At 41.3% G+C, this 8222-nt stretch overlaps 1 protein-coding gene across 12 annotated transcripts in view; it reads left to right on the top strand.

The window, feature by feature from the left end:
- Positions 1–8222, top strand: part of pard3ab (par-3 family cell polarity regulator alpha, b) — a 229154-nt gene that overhangs the window by 74041 nt on the left and 146891 nt on the right. The gene's annotated exons all lie outside the window — the stretch shown is intronic.

The raw sequence follows: 8222 nt of genomic DNA, 5'->3' as shown, positions 1-8222 counted from the left end.
ACACACACACACACACACACACACACACACACACACACACACACACACACATACATAGCGTATGGTATAGCTGTCTATTTAAAGGACTACTCCTCAGATTTCAGCTGTATCTTCTTGAATGGAAGGTGTGATTATCAATACCGGGGAGGTACATTGGGGTGAGAACGTTTACACCCCCATGCTAAAGTTGGTTGATTACAAAGAGAAAAAAAAATCTTTTGGAAATTCATCCTAATGTCTTAATTAAACATTTTTGGGAAAATCCAACATTTTAAGGACACCAATTTTCTTTATGAATGAATAATGTATTGTAAAAAAATAAACGTTCTTCCTTAAAATACAGGGGGCATAAGTATACACCCCCCTATGTTAAAATACAGGGGGCATAAGTATACACCCCCCTATGTTAAAATACAGGGGGCATAAGTATACACCCCCCTATGTTAAAATACAGGGGGCGTAAGTATACACCCCCCCTATGTTAAATTCTCATAGAGGCAGGCACATTTTTAATTTTAAAGGCAAATTATTCCAAGGACCCAGGATACTGCATCCTGGTGGATAAAGTTATATTTGAATAAAGTTGACTGGGTGGTGTGCTAAAATGAACAACCCTTTTAAATGTAAATGAGCGCTGTAAACACCCAAGTCAAGACTATTTAAAATGTTTACTGCAGTCATCAAATATTCAGCTAATTTCTCTTTACTTCTTCTACAAACCTGTACAGACGCGACCGTTTCCTCGGCTTGTCAAGTTGTGTGCGAGCGTTGAACGGAGCTCTGGGGGATATTTGACGGTACCGCGGCTTCATGGTCTGGTGTGCCACCAATGTACTCCTGCCGTGGGGTCACACCGGGTCTCAGCTGTGTTCCTGTGTCGGGCGGAGGCACAGTGTGTACACGAGCCACCAGTGTTAGAATATAAAGGCACGCCACTGCTGAAATCTGCCCGCATTCTGTGGGTTGGCGGGTGCTAATGTCCTAAGTGGATACGTGCTAAGTGGATACATAAATCATTAACAGAAATAACATGAGACAAAGAATTTTAGGACTAAAATAAAGTAAGTTGGGTTTGTCAAATTGTTTGCAATGCATAATTTGTCTTTTAGTTTGGTTGGAGCTGATTTGATGGATGATGGATGTGATTTGTTCCAAATACCCAGAGCAACTTGAGTGCATTTCAGCCTCAGTGGGAAATGAGGCTGTACCGTGGCAGTGGTAGTACCTCAGTCTACCCATCAGGCCAGAGGAGAGGCTCCTCTTACTGAGGTCTCAGAAATGGGTTCACAGTGCTATATCAGGTGTTTGGCCATAGGAAGTACTCTTCTGTGTGTGTGTGTGTGTGTGTGTGTGTGTGTGTCTAGCTAGCTCCCCTGTGGTCTTTTCTGTGCTGTACCTACATCTATCAGCTTTCAGCGGCTTGAATTAAACACCCTTTTCACCGTGCTGCAGGACTGTCAGCACTCTTCAGCCCTGTTTTCTTTGAAGCTCCGACACACAGTGGTCGCTTTAGCTGTTCCTGCTGAGTGAGGGAGCAGCTGGGGCTAACTTGAGAACAAGGTTGGTTTTTTTTATTTGACAATGAAGACAGAGGCAAAAACGAAATTACAGGTTTAATTTTGACCTCAGCCTGAAAATAAACTCCTCAGTGGGAGCCACAAAAGAAATACTTTTCTTCTGCATTTGTACTCAGGCAGGCTAGCTGTTTCCCCCTGCTTCCAGTCTCGATGCTAAGCTAAGCTCAGTGGTGGAAGTTCATGTACTCCAGTAATGTACTTAAGTAAACCTAAAAACAAACACCTTACAACAAAGAAAATATGTATTAAAACACAATCCCAAGCATTGTTTGGTTTCTTTCTAACTAGCGCTCATGTCTGGGAAGTGTCCTCTGGGGCGGGGAGCCAGAGTTCAGAAGCCTTCTACCAGTCAAAGTTCAGCACTAAGCAGTGTAACAAGACCAGCGTCTTCCACAATTCAGCACTCTCAGGGCTGGCTCCTGAGGGGCCGACTGAGTGAGTTAATGAACGAGTCCCAAGGTGTTTTAGCACTGGAAGGTTGAGTGTTTGTGTATTTGGTGGAGTTGGGCGATATGGAAAAAGTGCGATATCACAATAGTTTGACCAAATACATCTATGGCGATATTGCGATGATATTGTAGTGTTGACTAGTGGTGCTTTCACAAGATATTTACACAATGAGATATTGATAAATTATCATCAGTAATGTTGATATATTGACTAAGTTCAGAAAATGACATGACTTTCCTGTAATGCAGCGTTTGAAGACACTTGTACCCTATAACAATATCCAGAATTTAAGACAATATCTAGTCTCATACATCAATACCTTCAGTGTATAATCAGAGGTGGAAAGAGTGCAAACGTCTTCCAATTAAAGGTGCTGCAGATCGACAACTTCTCAGTCCCCCCCCCCCCCCCCCCCCCCTTCTTAAACCCAAACGTCTCCCAAGCCCCCCCCCCCTAACAAGGGACAATGAATGTGTGTTCGTGAGCAGTGGTTAACACGCAGTCAGACACCCCCTCACACACATCCTGCTCTGGATTGGAGTTTGGTGACAGGTTTTTTTACTTAGTAATGGATCCGATTTAAAATGTAACACAGCAAATAATACATACTTAGTTAAAGTACAGATTTTAAAAACCACAAGTAAAAAAACTAAGTAAAAACTACTCCATTACAGTAACCTAAGTGTAATTTCTACCTTTCCACCTCAGGATGTAATATGGTTATATAGCCCAGCCATATGTGTGGTATGCCAGTGTTGTGTCTCATTCTGTTATATGTCTCCTTCTGCTAGTGTGCGTCTCTGTCTAAACTCAGTGAGTCTAGGTCACTGTGTGTTCTCTGGACGTCTCTGTGGGACTTTGGGGTTGCGCGGCTCGTCTGCCATCCTCGGCTAATCTTAGCACATCTGTCACACACACACACACACACACACACACACACACACCACACACACTTTCTGCTGCTCGGATGAACCCTTTTCCAAAGAGGTTCGCAAAACAGTCGCAAAACACCCGTTTGATTCCAGCAGTGAGTCAAATGACGTTTTAAAAGAGTGAGAAAGATGCAAATAGCCTGGCATCTTGAACCTCCCTTATTTTAAAGACGTTAAACATTTTAACATCTACTAACTTTTGTTTCTTAGTGTTTATATACTAAATGTTACTATTGTATTTCATGTCTTTTTTTTTGGTAACTTTAACCTGCTTAATGGACTACAAATGGAAGTTAGCCCTCATTTTTACGTGTACATGTTCATCACTGTGCATCGTCCTAAGCACTTTGTATTTTACTACTATATTTTTCTACTTAAAAACTAATGAATTAAATAAAAGACATTAGAATGGTATTAAGGGCTGAGGTATTATTGGGGCTGTGGTGTTATTACTGACCCCCCCCCCCCCGTGTGCCAGACTGCCCGTAGGCTCCATTCATTTAGAATGTGGTGCCAGGTAGAGCGGTGGAGCGCTGACCGCCGTTACGTGTCAGCTACACATCGAATCCTATCTGTTTTTGTGAGAAGTGGCGCTGTCCTGAGTTGAAATATAGCCTACTTTATGGCTTTATTATCAAATTAATAGCCCTAAGGCTCTGAAATGCAAAAACAATTTGACTTTTTTTTTTAAATGGATTGCACGTGAGCACCCACAGAGGAAAAAATAAATTGACGTCTATGATAGAGGAAGACTGACAGATCTTATATACATATTAGAATTTATTTTTTATAAGGCGTGCGTGTGCGTGTGTGTGTGTGTGTGTGCATGAGACCGCCCGGTCTTGTGGAGCGTTATACTTTCGAAAAACCATATTTCCCGGTTAATATTCTAATTGATATGTGTGTTGAGTTATTTCAACAACAATCGATCAGTAGGCTGGTAGTGGTCATAGTGAGCGGTGATGTGAGATGCATATTGTGTTATGTATCTGGAATTATTCATTATCTGTGTAACGTTATGTACGTGACATCTGTATTAGCTGAACAGTAGTAAAACAGAATCTAGTCTGATCCAAACACTAAGAACACTAAAAGATTATCCCCTGGGCACTAGTCATTATAGCCAAAGATTAATAAGTAATCCCGTTAAATATGCCTGATTTTAATATTGACCATTATTATTTTTTCCATAATCGAGCAGCCCTACTTGCCACCGCAGCAACACTTGTAAAATCTCTTTCATATCCAAGCAGAATTGGTATTGTAACTGGGATATTTCTAACCTAATTGATATTGAATATGATATTTGAAAATAAAATCGAATCAGGAATGAAATTGATTCAGGACCTTGTGATTTGGAATCAGATTAAGATTCCCGTAACTGGAACTGAGGGGCCTGAAGTCCCAGCCATGCAGAACAGCCCCAGACCAACAATAGTGACCTCTCATATTAGTTCTCTAACCTGAGCTGTGCGAGGAGGGGCCTCGGCCTCTCTCTCCTGACAGTTCATGTTCCGTTGATATGAACCAGAGGCTGCTTTCATTCCAAGCCTCATGGCCCGCCTCGCTATAACACGCTGAGGCAAAGTCTTCCATGTATATGTGGAAATCTGAGAGACCTCATAATGGCAACTGTCTCTCCTAGTCATAAATGTGCGTGTCTAATTATTAATAACATACTAGATCAATTGAATGCCTCTTGTTGATGAAGTATGTGAGGTGTGAGTGACTGTTATATTCTCCCCAGTGGGTTCCTCTAGGTTCCTACAACCTCGCCTGTACAGCTGTCCGCCAACTGCTATTTGTGGGAAAATGATGATGAACACTTTTATGTAACAAATCAAACTGGACCTATGAAAGAGGAGAAAGCCCATCATATCTACATATTGTTCTGCTTTTATTCTTACATTATTTTCACTGACTGTTTCCACAGTCAAACTATGGCTCACTTTTTAGATAGTATCCATTGTCACATGAAGAAAATATTGGGAGCCAAAGTTCATCTTTCAAAACCATAAAATGTAGGAAGACGTGTCTGCAAAAGTATTATCACGTTGTCTTCAAAAGTTGAATGTGACCAACCATCCTCTAAAAAGGATCTGGTTTTGTTCCTGTAATGCTAGACATGTCATTTAGAAACTGAACCCGTCACATAAACAGCGTGGTATGTTGACCCCAGGGTAACGCTGGTCCCTGCCTGCGTGCACTCTGGTTGTTGGCTGCGGCGGCCGGCAGGGTGGATTTTGCAGGTTTGATGGCTGTCACTTTTGGGGAAAAGGCCGGCTGCAACATGGCACTTTCTTCACAGATCCTGAAGCCTGTAACCGAGGAAAATGCTTTAGGCTGCAGTTTTTCGACCTAAGAGGAGAGTATGGGACAACATGTTTTGGATTACACAGCTGTGTAGGCAAAAGTGAAGTGGTTGCTTCCCTCCTTTTGCTGACAGCTTAGCTTTTTGCTTTCTAATTCCCTGGCACGGACCTGGTGTAGTGCATGCCAGGTCTGGAGGATTTGGGTTTCTAGAATCAGGGTCACCTTTGTTTGCACAGTATAATATCCACGTAGGGATTCCTGTTGATGATTGTGGTGCAATTGTCTTCTAAGATTCTTTGTATGTCTGGGCTAACCTCCCACCATGTGTTGTTGCTGTTATAACAGCATATGGAAGAAGATGGTACGAGACCAGACTCTCATTATGTGAACTTATCCTCCTCCATCACATCAAATAGAGGCTAAACAAAGAAGTCAAATAGTTATTGTTGGTGGATAAATCTAAAACTTCAGTAGTGTCGAGTATATTTTATTTGCATAGCCCAAAGGTTCTTGATCCAGGCTCTTTACAAAGAAAACCACGTGGAGGAGCCAGACCCTCCTACACTGCACTGTGGAGGAAGGTCTGGCAAAGTGAGACTGTGGGAGCCAGGACTTGGTAAAGATAGTTAGAAAATGTTTAATGTTAAGTGAAATACAAAAACCAGTAATTCAGCTCTGGGCAAAAGTGGGTCCAATGAACAGTCTAATAAGATACTCTAGGTTATGTAGAGTATTATATTATTATATATTATAACCTTCTAATTTTTCCCTGTGTCAACATCAGTTTTATCTAAAAAGAAACATTTCTCTGTTGGATCATTTCACTTCAAACTGACCACCACATATATAATATATAATAAAAGATCCACACTTGCTGTCTGTGTATTAATACAGTATTGCCACAAAGAATATCGCGATACGATGCTGTATCGATGTTTTTCCCTCCATCCCTAGTGCAAGTTTACTCCTCTGTTGAAGTCTATCAGTCTATCTTCTCTTTCTCTTTATGTGTCTGTTCTTGTTGATAATATGGTTCAGATTCCATAAATCATATAAAGGAACAACCACTATGCAGCGGTGGAGCTTGACACAAGGGAAAATGCGGTCTATTGATGTAATACAGTTCTGTGTGAAATTGTAATGACTTGACGTTATTTTATATGACAAAATGGTCGATAGATGGATGTAGCAGCTCGGAAAGATTGATGTTTTGGAGTTAGTAGCCAGAACTAAGGCGAGTGTAATTTTTGGGACAGCCGCAACGCAAAACTCTGATGAAACGAGACTGGGCGATCACTGTTGGGGGGGTTCACTCCCCTTCCACAGACCTGTGGTTCCCCTCACTCTGGCCCGGCTGCCAGCGTATTGTTCTAGCCAGCGTTAGGATGGTGATTTACCAGCTGTATGTGACGGCTGAAAAGTGGACTGACTCACACTTTCCATTGTAATTTATTTTTCAATTATTGTTACTTTTTTTGGCTTGGCTTTAGTGGGAGTGGGACCAAGAAAGGGAACAAAGTTGATAAAGAGTGATAGAAACACACAATCACATAAACACTTACATCCATAGCGCTGGGCAATATATGCCATTATTATGTCAATATTGTTATACGAGAGTATACGCCGTATGTTGTGATACTGTAATATGGCAGAAGTGTTGTTGTTCCTGGTTCAAAAGGCTGCGTACCAGTAAAGTGATGTCATTTTCTGACTATTCTAGTCTTTGTACTCAGGTCTTACTTGCAAATTAGATCTTTACCTCAATCTAATTTCCAGATAAAACAAAGTTTTTATACATATAAGACTATTGTATCCCAGCAGTCTGTCCAACTGCTCAATAATAGGACTTAACAATGTGTCCATTTTAATGGAAATTTGCAAACACAACTGCTGTTTGGTCAGTTCAAGTCTCCTGAAATCTGAGGAGTAGTCCTTTAAATGGATAGCTATACCATACGCTGTGTGTGTGTGTGTGTGTGTGTGTGTGTGTTTGTGTGTGTGTGTGTTGCTAGGTAGCGACAGGGTCAGGGCGGTGCTTGTCAACAAATCTCAGCCATTAGCTTTGACTCCGGGCAGTTTTATAGCACAAAGACAACAGTTCACTCAACAAAAGCTCCAAGAGAAACGTGATGAAGCCGTGAGGGAGCAGCCGTCCGTCGCCGCTGTGCCCTCTGATACTTGACCTCGGCATATTCACTTGATTAGACAAAGGAAACGCATACTAAAGCGGATGTTTACTTCCTTTACTTGTCAGTCATGTTCATTTTGTCTCGTATCTTCTTCTTCCCAGCGAGCATTTGGTTTTTGTTAAAATAAATAGTATTGCCATGTACTCATCTGCATACGGACACACATACACCCAGAGTATTTCATAAATACATCATTTGTATATTATGTAGAAAATAATGTAATGCAAATTCAGTGACTGGTCTTTGAAATTATTTGAAAATATGAAACTTCGAGGATCCCTGTGGGCCTTTTCCATTAGAATAAGAATAAGAGTTCAGTGTTGGTACAACATAATGTTTTTATATTTGCAACTCTGACATTTTGAGGAGCAACAACATCATTGTAAATGTCCATATAGTAGTAAGAACATAAAAATAGCATTACTTCTGAAGAGTTGTGCATCATGAAAAGTATGTGGAACGTAAAATGAGCTCAAACGTCACTGTCACTGTAATGTGTGATACATTAGGACACTTTGCTGTTTGCACTGACAACCTCATCGTGTCTACCATACTGTACTGCTTTTTTATAATTATGATTAATACTGACTGTTTTGAATGATATCGGGTTGAATATAGATTGTTGAGGCCCCAACAACATTTACAGCGCACACTGCAGCTAAATGGGTTTTCATGTAATAGGAACCACATGGGCTGCAGAATCACACAGGCTTGGGGGTTCTTCTTCTGTGGTGTCCTCAGGAGGAGGGGGGGGGGGGGGG

The sequence above is a fragment of the Etheostoma cragini genome, chromosome 12 (genome assembly GCF_013103735.1).
Source record: "Etheostoma cragini isolate CJK2018 chromosome 12, CSU_Ecrag_1.0, whole genome shotgun sequence".
In the NCBI taxonomy this organism is placed as follows: domain Eukaryota; kingdom Metazoa; phylum Chordata; class Actinopteri; order Perciformes; family Percidae; genus Etheostoma; species Etheostoma cragini.
This window is presented reverse-complemented; position numbering and strand designations above follow the sequence as displayed.